Source organism: Ylistrum balloti, unplaced genomic scaffold (genome assembly GCF_031769215.1).
Source record: "Ylistrum balloti isolate Yb309-2 unplaced genomic scaffold, AGI_CSIRO_Ybal_v1 Utg370856, whole genome shotgun sequence".
NCBI classification, from domain to species: Eukaryota; Metazoa; Mollusca; class Bivalvia; order Pectinida; family Pectinidae; genus Ylistrum; species Ylistrum balloti.
Window position 1 is genome coordinate 200,458 of NW_026782491.1, and position 11,797 is coordinate 212,254.

Sequence of the window (11,797 nt, forward strand, 5' to 3'; positions counted from 1 at the left end):
ATATGCGGTAAAAATCTGTCAGATGTTGGATACATTACTTGTCATAAGCTGTCAATCAACTTTCATTAGACACCGTTCACTATCAGTTGGAGGTTTGAAGAAAACACTCACCTCTAGTACGCTTTCCAGTTTAAATCTTGTGTAGAATACTGTTCGGTCAATGGTTTTATTCAAACCATACTGCTTCTCCAAGTGACATGATGAGGAAAGTCTCTAAAGTATCCGGAAGCCTTTACAGGAGAATTTAGATCCTTTTATCAGTATCTTCATTTCTATTATGTGGTTTGACACCTTGATCTAGTACAATCAGTGGAGTTTTATTTTATTGTGAAGAATACTTCACCATTTAGTCATAAGGTAACAAACTAGATATTACAAGTATTTGAAGTATTTCAACTTCAAAATCAAAATTTTCAATGTTATAGTTCTTACAACACAACATAGCAGTATCAGTGTTTTCATTAAAACCATCAGTCTTGTACCTAGTTTGCTAATTCCTGTTATAATCATTAGGTTGTCTTCCCTTTTCTTAAATTGAATCAGCTACTGTATAACTTTATAGAAATTTGACATTACCTAGATTCTACTTTTGTTCACATGATCAGCACTACCACAGGAATATATGACTTTGATATAACACATCTGAAGAAACCGAATTACAACTAATTTGAAGGAGTTATCAGTTAGTATGATTCTATCACTCAATTAACAAATTATTTTGACATTCTCAATACTCTATACAGCTTTCTTATGTTTGCTATCTTTAATGTTTTTTCAATAGATGTGGTATGATATCAAAGCTCAGAAATTTGACACTCCAGTAATTTTGTCTCATTGTTAGATCTGAAAAGACAAAACTGAGCTAAGCATTGATATCACAAGATAGATTAATACACAAATATGAAATCCGAACTCATGTGAATGCTTGACACTTTGGCAGTGATTTCTTCAATATACATGGAGTTCATACATGCATGTCATTACAGTACTAGTCAGCTCTGGACTAGTTAACAGACTTGTCAATTGATAAATTATCAGTTATTATTGAATATCAAGGCAAAGTCATCAATCGGTATTAGTAAAAAAAAAATTTCAAAACTCCCCAGAACATTTCACCTGGTATCAATTGTTGTGCCAGCTGCAGAGCTGTACAAATTAACTGAAGTACTGTGACAGCTGCAGAGCTGTACAGGCTAACAAAGTACTGTGACAGCTGCAGAACTGTACAGGTTAACTGAAGTACTGTGACAACTGCAGAATTATTGTACAGGCTAACAAAGTACTCTGACAGCTGCAGAACTGTACAGGTTAACTGAAGAACTACTGTGACAGCTGCGGAGCTTGCACAAGTTAACTGAAGTACTGTAACAGCTGCAGATCTGAACATGTTAACTAAGTACTGTGACAGCTGCAGAACTGTACAGGTTAACTGAAGTACTGGACCAGCTGCAGATGAATTGTACAGGTTAACTGAAGTACTCACTAAAAAATCTCTCATTCAAATGCTTTCCAGTTTAGAAACTGAACTGACCACCATACTTGCATATATTTTCAGTGGGTCAGCCCCCTGTGCTATAACAAACCACTGACCTCTTAATATACATGACTCTTACTGGAAGTGTTCTGAAGTACTTCCAACAGAACAAATCAGTCACATCTTTCAGTTGTGCTGTTCTTTTCCCAACATTGTGTACTTACTCAACTGTGGTGCATTTGGTAATACCATCTAGATAGATTGTAGGTATATCTATTTATTTCCCTTCAACTGAACGTTAAGATGAATACAGTGTCTTTTTGTTTAAAAAACACCTTTATTTTATGGGGATGAAAATTCACCCGAAGACAAAGTACGGTAAAATCAGTACATTTAGAGATGTCATGTCGGCCAAGTTAATGATTCGGGACGCAACGAATTTAAAGAGGATAGAAAATAAAGAATTGGTTCATTTACCTCTCGCAGTCTGTCTGAGAGTAAGAAGGGTCCCGTATAATTCCGCAAAAATCTAGCGGGTAACAGTATGTGAAAGATGAACTAACATGACTGCTGATAAAACTTGTCCTTTCTGCATGATCTGGGATAGCATTTTTATAAGATTTCCAAATGCTGTGTGACCGACTAAGTTGTGATAAACATTTTGTTGTTTTGAATGTTTTAAAGCATTATCACTGTGAATCTTTGATAGAAATGTCGTTGTGATGTCACTTCCTGTCCATTATAATGTACTGCGTACAGCAGAGATGTTATCGTGTAGCTTTGAAGCCTATGCTTTGGATGTTGACTTACAGTTATTGTTTGCGAAATAGATTTAAATCAGAACAGATTTGCAGTTCGATGTAGGAGCTACATGATTTATTTTAGTACACGCAACTACTGTTTCACTTTATTTTGAAAATAAAATCTCGCCTTTCGCTCGTCGTCAAAAGGGCTAAAAGTGCTTGGACGTCAACAGTGAAGCCCTGTCGTTACTATTAGACACGGTGATATTTAAAAATATATAGCGGCCCGTTTTCAAATAAAAACAATGAAAAAAACCGCTAATATATATTCAAAGAATCACAATCCAAATGCAGATTCAATGAAACATTAACACACCCACAACCGCAAGGAGAATCAGACCATATGATTCAGAAGAATGAGCGTATTCGGTTTCATTTACGGTGTAAATCATACTCAATCCAAGTAAGTGATTATACAACAACTGTGACATGTAAACACCAAAGGTTGGGAATGCAGTGATATTGTTATCGTGAAATGGAAAATTCACATTAAAATTGAAATCACGCCTATCGTACAGCTTGGTGGAAAGCTTTCCCTACTCGTTTCATTGTAGGGAAAGGTCGAAGTAAGTGACTGATGTAGAGGAGTCTGTCGTGTCTCAAGTTGATTTCCAATTCTGGTGGTACGTTTCTCCGCGGATTAATTATTCTGGCGTACGCCATCAGGCAAACTTCAGCGTAATGTTTGAACAACAAAACTACTGAAGTTTTGACTGTCTGATTTTCAATCAATATTGCAGGATATATAGAATACATGGTCAGTGTCTATTGTCTCTCCTCACCTTCGCCAAAATACAATTATATTTCAAGACACTGACCACGTATTCTCTATATAAGTAATGGTTTTGGATGACCTAGAGACGTGCGTAATGGTGTCAAAATGACAGGATTTTATCAAAATTTGGTCTGAATCTTGGTGGAGGAGGCTTAATTTTGTATAGACAATGGGTCAGAGTTCACCAGGAACATAGGGGAGGAGTCCAATAAGAAATAAACCTTTAAGACTCTTATTCTGTTATGATGTATTTGGTCAGAAACATCCAAAGGGGAAGGGTAGTCATGGTTATTAAGAGGAATATAAAAAATATCGACAGAATGTCAGAATAATTCGGACTAGGGGTAGGGCAACCAATTTTGGCTGCTTCTTTCCAATCCTTTTGTGGAAAGTATTCATTTTGTACAATTTTTGAGAGTCTAATCCCCTTAGGACAGAATAGAGGAAATAAAGGAAAAAAATCTTCTAATGTTACGATGGAGGCAATAGTATAAGCTCTTTAAAACCGTTAGAGAGAAGGGAGCCAACTTTGTATCAATTGAGATTCTAGACCCATGGATCCTGAAGATGGGGGCTAGATAGGGGGAAAGATTGAAATTTTCAAAATCCTTGTTTTGACTGTAATCAAATTTGGTCTGAAGAATCATTGGATGGAGAATTCAATTTTGTAAACTCTGGCCCAAGAGAGGTTGCTTTAATTGATTAAATAATGGTAAAGCTTTAAATTATCCCCTTCAGTTTGGATAAAGTAATTTTGCCCAAACCAAACAGGTCAGCTATACAGTCCCAGTGGCCTCTTAATTGATGAGCTAAGCGATGACGTCATCGGAGCCATTTCCAATTACTTAGCATTGTTTTTATTTTAATGTTACGTTTATTTCGTATTTGACATCAATGAATGGACAAGCCATAAGCCATTAAAATATTATCTACACTTATTTTATGATGTTAGACTTTCCCAGCAAAGCCAGGAATCGAGCCAGTTACTTCCTGGCACAAAATTGGAATGCCGTCAATAACAATAGACCTCACAGCAACTACATGAAAGTGCTAGTTTAATGGAGGGAGATCCGAAGATCCGATTGAGCAGGCATTTCATTTACGGAATTTTTCATACAATCCGGAAGAACAGAGCTGCGTCAAATAAACCACAGCTTGCATCGATATTCACTAATACAGTTTACCGAGTTGTGGCGAACGTAATTAAATACCAAACGCTAAGAAAACGAGAAATTTGTGCAGTGATTCATAAAGTTATATCTCTATGAGCAGCATCTACCGCAAGCAAGCATTTCGCACGGAGGTGTTTACCATACAAGTATCACAGACGAAACTCACACACCTGAAGAAAACTGACTGTACTATTACGCAGATACTGTAGTGTCTTACAGAAAGTGTTCCTTTTAACCCAATAAGACATAATTCGCAACTGGAAACGATGTTTCGCCAAGTAAATACAGACGGGAATATTGTTGTACGTAGATTGACTATACACAGAGCAGACGACAGATCCCTCAGTTCGTGACCTCGTTCTTACTCCCGAGTGGAGTTGTTAATACACCGTGTAGTGTACAAGCTGCAAAGCGAATCAAGATACCTAGAAGGCTCTCGAACAATATGGCCGACGTCCGGATCGAATGAATGCCAGCATTTAGTTGTATGGCTGATATTTCATTAAAGATAGATATTTTCATATTGTCGCATAGTAACATAGTTCTACTGAAATATCCAAAACACATGGATAGTAAGCATAAAATCTCTATACACGATGGCTCACTCAGTTGAGTATTGACCTCCGCAATGTTCATCGGCTAAAGATCCAAGGTGCGTGGTTCGACGCGATTTGTGTTTCCCAGAAATCTGGGAAATGGACAGGTCTGTGTTATCTTGGTTGTGTTCTTGGGCAAGCCATCCCGTTTGCTCAGAACGTCATGCGACGGGCCTCCCACATCTTTTCTGTTGGGTAGTATCTCGTTGCTACAAAGAGTCGTCACCTCAACATGACAATGACTCATAACGGGGCGACGAACTCATGAAATCTATTCCAAACATTCTGCTTGTTCAAGAATTTACCGTAAAATAATGTCTGAGCTACATTTAAATGATTCTATAGATCATGTTGCATTCCTATGTTAAATTCAAAATATATAAAGAACGACATATGGATGTGTTGTTTCAGTTCTGCCTCCATATTTCAAGAGAGTGTTTTTTTATTATTTGTAAACTGTTATTTGCATTGTATGAATTTCACACTATTTGACAACTAACAGTTGTATTCACCTTCACGGCCATCAACTAGCCTACGTTATTTGATTGATAAAGGGTTTCTTCTGATATATACAGCGCCCGCCTGGACAAGACGTCTAGCAGACGACATATCTCCACACCGCCTGACCTCACCACGAGTAAAACAAAGTATGCACGAAGCCAGCGGGCCCATTTTCAACACACGTTTCGATCATGATAGAAAGTGCGGACTTGGAATAGATTTTAAGTCCGTGTAGAAAGTAACCGACATCGCAGGGATTGATTTGTACGCCTTGGTGATGTGAAGCGATGAAATATATTCACGGCGTGTATTATTGTCAGGACAATCACTCGTAATTTTTAAACCACGAGTTCTTTATCTATTAAATCTATTTTCCGAAAAAATTGTAGATGAACAGAAAAACTGCCATAGAGTTTGCAATACGATGTGTATTTTAGCTTAATCAATAGCGACAGAAAGACAAGTATCTTCTGCAGTTCAGACTTCCGTTATCAGAAGCCAGCGGAGTAGATAAAATTTGGCACGCCATATCGGGACTTAGCTGGGCATGTACAAAGCTTTTTATACCGCGCTTTCCTTCCTATGTCAATGTAAAGTCGCTGGCGTAGACATCCAATCGTGAAAGGAACACTATTAGAATACTGCCAGCCTACAGGAAGAAAGTATCAAGTAGCAGCGTGTTTGTATGAGCGATGTAGAATTGTTGTTCTCTTTCGTAGTGAACAAGCAGACGACACGCACATGTCCAGGGCGTGTGACTAAGTTCCCAATGTAGTCAACCTATGTTAAACACTGTACGAAATGTCTCATATACCATTTGTTGTGCAAGCCTTACATATCATACATCACATGACTTGAGAAGTACTGGACCCTTTCTAACCATGTGAGACATTTTTGTTATGATCGATGTTAAAGAAAATTAAGTTAGCCGTTAAACCAGTGATTGTGTCTTCTGCCATTTCATTGAAGAAACTATATGACAGACACATTAGCACAATGCCTGCTTCAGATATGTTATACACTGTCACCAAGCTTTCAAATTTCAATTTTGAAATCAGTGTTGTAACGTTTCTCGTTTTAAACCGGATGCGGAAATACATTAGACCATTTACACTGCACCTGACATGCATATTGGGAGTGTAAACATTAAAATGATACAAGAACATACTGTAATTAAGGTGCACTGCATACAGATAAAATAGATTTGTGCAATGTTGAGTATTAAAAAGAAGGAAAGCATGAAAACATTTGTTTTTGTGATGTTCGAATACTGGTATAGGGATATGTTGGTGATTAAACTGGTAAAATAGAGGCCAGAGTAAATCAAACGTTCCCAGTTTTAGAATGACAGAACAAGGGCTTTGAAACTTAGACAACATTATTATTAATCTCATAAATGTACACCTATGCTATTATAGTGCTGTCAGTTTTGACAAGCGGGACCGAATCAGTTTGACAAGCGATAGCTCGACAAGTCGGTCACACTAGAAGAAAAGTGTTCCTGTGGTCTTAAAATTTCTTCATTTATTTTAATGATTTACCTTCAAACAAGTGTAGCCGCGGTCGCCAATAAAAGGCAAATGGAGTATAGCTACTACAGGAGTTAGAACAAGAGACCTAGCGGCCTTGACGGTCACCTGCGATAAGCAATATTGAATATAAAGGTCAGGGAAGGTTTCTACAAAATTTCATTTGTTTACGGACAAACGACGCACGACGCCGGATGTAGGGTATTAGAATATGTCACCAGGTGACCTAAAAACCGTCACCCGTCCTTTGCCTCAGGCCCGCCCGATTACCTTGTGTACGAGGTTAACGTTTAGGGTGTCCTCAGCTGTCTTTAAGCCGAGTCTTTATCGTAGCTTATATCTAGTGTTGTCCTAAACATTGACCGTTTAATTCTTATACACAAAATCATCTAGTACGGAAATTCATTTCGGCAGCTGTTTAATGTGAAATGATGACTCAGAAGTTAAGCGGCAATATAATTGGTGTCTCCGTTATCTTCCAGTTATAGTTATAGTCTTGTTAGCCTGAAAAGGGTGATATAGATTTTGGAGCTGTCTGGACACCTTACCTGGTGACCAGTGTTTAGATCAGATATGGTCATTTGATTACTATTATAGATTACGGTAGGCTCAACTTATTTCAATCCCGTTTTCATCTAATGATTTTTAAATTAATTAACATCCTGCATGTAACTAGTCATTTCCATTGTATGCCTTTTGAGCTAGGCACATGTCTACTCTTACTTTCAAGTTTAATACAAGATGGTACCAGACAATTGGAGTTTATTGTTGGTATCAGTATCGGAGAGACTTGCGAGGTAACACCAGCCATAACAGACAAAACAATTTTCACGGATTATTTATTATAAGTTCTTGTCTTTCTAGTTCAGAGAAATATTGATTCATATGTTGTCTTGTCCTGTGTAGATCATATTGTATTGTTTAACTCATTGTAACATAAATTATGAAGAATCGGCCATGTTGTCATTTTATGATATCAGTAAACTATATACGTTTGTGATATAATAAAAAAAAATCTCTGTATAATTGGGCTGCCAATGTCAGTTTAAATGATTTTTAAACAAATTTTATTGAGTTTTATTTATTTTTTTTGTATTGAACAGTCAAGGATTTTGTTATTAATTTGTATAATACATAATTCATGTGATTTTGCGAGCAATCTTTTTCTGCAAAGAAACCAACAGGGACAACTTTCCATCAATCTGTATGATGTGCGTGATGATTTCCAGTTCCCTGTCGTGAATATTCCATTTCTTTACAGTTAAACCCATATTCCCTAATATAGAGCGTTGTCGATATTCAAGAGTTTGTTGAGTATCACAATTTCCACGAATGCTATCGACAATTGAGATATAAACTTACAACACAGAGAGCGCCAAAAGATGAAGAATGTTGAAGAGATTTGGGAAATATCCTATTTCCATTGTCATATGGAGGTCAACATGTTCGCTGATTGTTAGTTTATTTTGTCGTTTCGTTGTTGTGTATCTTTTTCTGATTTGATAACACAACATTGCTTATTTGCATTGACGTGTTTCGTTTATTAAGCAAAACCTAAACGTTATTAACATGTCTGTGTTTTCAATGTTGTTGATATTTCGTGTCACGTCTAATATCTGTATAAAAGAATGAACAAAAACAATCATGGTCTCTGGCATTGGCGACGGGGAACATATGACTAGTCTCGATAATGGACATCCGACCGAAAAAAGACATGTCTTTAGTGTCCATGAATTTAAGAGGTCTAAAGATGTGTATTTCTACCGCTATGCATGTGGTAATTATTTCTTCCTCGTGTTTCATAGTGATTGCTGTTGATCTCAAAAGTGTTCTTGCCACTTTTCTTTAACACATTCAACTGAATACTTTTTTGTCGATCTTATTGTCGCGGAGTCATTAAAAATGCATTGCTGTCGATAGAGTAAATACTTCTGTATGCCTACGGCAGCCAGGGTAATAGCAATCATAGTGTAGTGTTTACAATGCAAATCTTACGTTTGACCTTTCGCCAAGACTAAGCCATATATTGCGGCATTGCCTCGATGCGCGTTACGTATTCAATAATGCAGAAAGAAGTTGTCAATAGCACGTTCAAATTAAGCGTCTGATTTTAAGAATATTGTGTCCTTACAGCACATATTCTTAGAGTAAATACACGGGACAGGATTTGATTGACAGTCTAAACTTGACATGTTGTAGAAAGTAATAAAATTGCAATTATCTGAATATAAGTGTGTATTTACCTTCAAGTTGTCATGTACCTGTAGTCTGTTTATGTACCTGTAGTCTGTTTATGTACCTGGTCAGTTTATGTACCTGTAGTCTGTTTATGTGCCTGTAGTCAGTTTATGTACCTGTAGTCTGTTTATGTACCTATAGTCTGTTTATGTATCTGTAGTCAGTTTATGTATCTGTAGTCAGATTATGTACCTGTAGTCTGTTTATGTACCTAAAGTCTGTTTATGTATCTGTAGTCAGTTTATGTACCTGTAGTCAGTTTATGTATCTGTAGTTTGTTTATGTACCTGTAGTCTGTTTATGTACCTGGTCAGTTTATGTACCTGTAGTCTGTTTACGTACCTGTAGTCTGTTTACGTACCTGTAGTTTGTTTATGTACCTGTAGTCTGTTTATGTACCTGGTCAGTTTATGTACCTGTAGTCTGTTTACGTACCTGTAGTCTGTTTATGTACCTGTAGTCTGTTTATGTACCTTTAGTCTGTTTATGTACCTGTATTCAGTTTATGTACCTGTAGTCAGTTTATGTACCTGTACTCAGTTTATGTAACTGTAGTCTGTTTATGTACCTGTAATCTGTTTATGTACCTGTAATCTGTTAATGAACCTGTAGTCTATTAATGTACCTGGTCAGTTTATGTACCTGTAATCTGTTTATGTACCTGTAGTCAGTTTATGTACCTGTACTCAGTTTATGTACCTGTACTCAGTTTATGTACCTGTAATCTGTTTATGTACCTGTAGTCAGTTTATGTACCTGTTGTCACTTTATGTTTAATGAATTTTTGAAATTAACAACTGATTAGATTACGTCTAATTTAAAAAGTCAACGTAACATTACATTTACCTAAAAAGACTTAATTCCGTGACTTCATTAAGATATGCTTCAGGTACTCAATTTTGCTTCTTAACAAATATAGAGAACGTCGGTAAAAGGCTGGTACTAGATGGACTTGTATGACCGTGTTAAGACGTACTATATATCTAATACACATGTGTATCCAACAACACTGACCATTACAAACACTTGCTGGACATAAGGAGTGGCCACCTCTAACCAAGACGTAGTGACTCAGGTAGCAGACGACAAATTTGCCCTGACTGGCTCAAAACACATTACCGCGACCTCCTGTCCCGACTCCTATCAGCGTTGCTATGCAACTGTAGTACGCCTCGCGCTGTGAATGTTACGATCTCGACAGATTTTGACTTTGTCTGTGTACAACTCTTCAACTACAATATAGTCTGAGGAAATCGTTATCCGTGCAATCTCATTTTCCGCGTCCTGAGTGTCTTGGATCACCACCCGTTTACTTTAATGTCTCTACCTTATGACACTATAGTCGACACGTAAAAGCCGAATAAAATCATCCAATCCATTTTAATAATTAATAACAAAATTTTCTCTAATATGCTTTATTGTTGGAAAAGATTTCAACAATAAATAAATAAAATTAGGATATTAATAGGCGATTATTCTTCGCAATGGTCGCACACGCGGTATCCGTTTATATCATACACTATGCAAATCACCAACATCCGGGTAACTTCTCTTGTCTCCATCGCCAAGGCGTAATGATGTTCACGTGATCTTATTAAACTTAAAACTCGTCGAGAGACGATTTTAAAAAGATTTATTATGCACTGTCTTAAGTTAATGATTAAGATACTTCAATGCTACTTTAGCAGATAACGCGCTTCAAGGCATAGAACGGTGATCTGTAACGTTAACGAGTGTGATTGATGGTTAGAGAGGGAAGTCTCTTGTTAAAACAAGTTTGTGTTACTCAAGTCGAGACAAGATCCAAATTCCTATGCGCATTAGATTTCACTTTTGCATGTTGAACTCTGTATCTTAGGAACTTAGGAAACTTTTTCAATCATCTCATCACGTTTATAATCTGACATGTTGCCAAACTTCAGCTAAAAGCGATTTAGTGTTTATAAGACGGTGGATAGCACATGACATGCTTCCGTTTAGGAACAAAATCTCTGCTTCCAGTCCCCGTGCCAATAAACCATTCCAATAAAGGGAAACAGTGGAAACGCTACTGGGGCGTCATATTGTAGGGAATTAGTTTGAAACAAGTAAGCCGATTAATACCTTTATTCAAATAATACATCTAGGTACATTAAAAATTCCAAGTTTAAAAAAAAAAAAAAACAGCAAAGCTTTAATCATAAAAATATCCTTTTTTGGGAATCAACTTATCTTTGACGTCACAATTTGTATTATGGTTATATTTCGAATCTGAAAGACCAATTAACACATCATATGACTCTTGATTGGGACTGAGTCTACTTAATGCAAACGCTTTGTTCGGAACACAAGTAGATTTAAAAAAAAAACAAACAACAACAAAATAATGATGGTTGTGCTTATTTAATGGGCATCCGATGAAACCCCTAAACCTCCAAACAGTCGAACTGAAACTGTTTAGAAGATATTCCTGTGAAAGAGGGTTCCATGGTTAAATATAGCTCACGGTAGAAACACAGTTCTAAAGCTCCATTATTGCTCTTCTAGAGGCTTGCCAATATGAGTTCATACTGATAATTTACTTGTAAGGTTTTTCAATAGATGATATATTCAAAGGCATTAAGACGTGTATGATAATAAGTGGCATGTGCGTTCATAAGTAAATGTTACGAGCATGATGAAATTCGTTCCATTAAAGAAAAGCCGTTCTGCATATCCTCTGACTAGGGG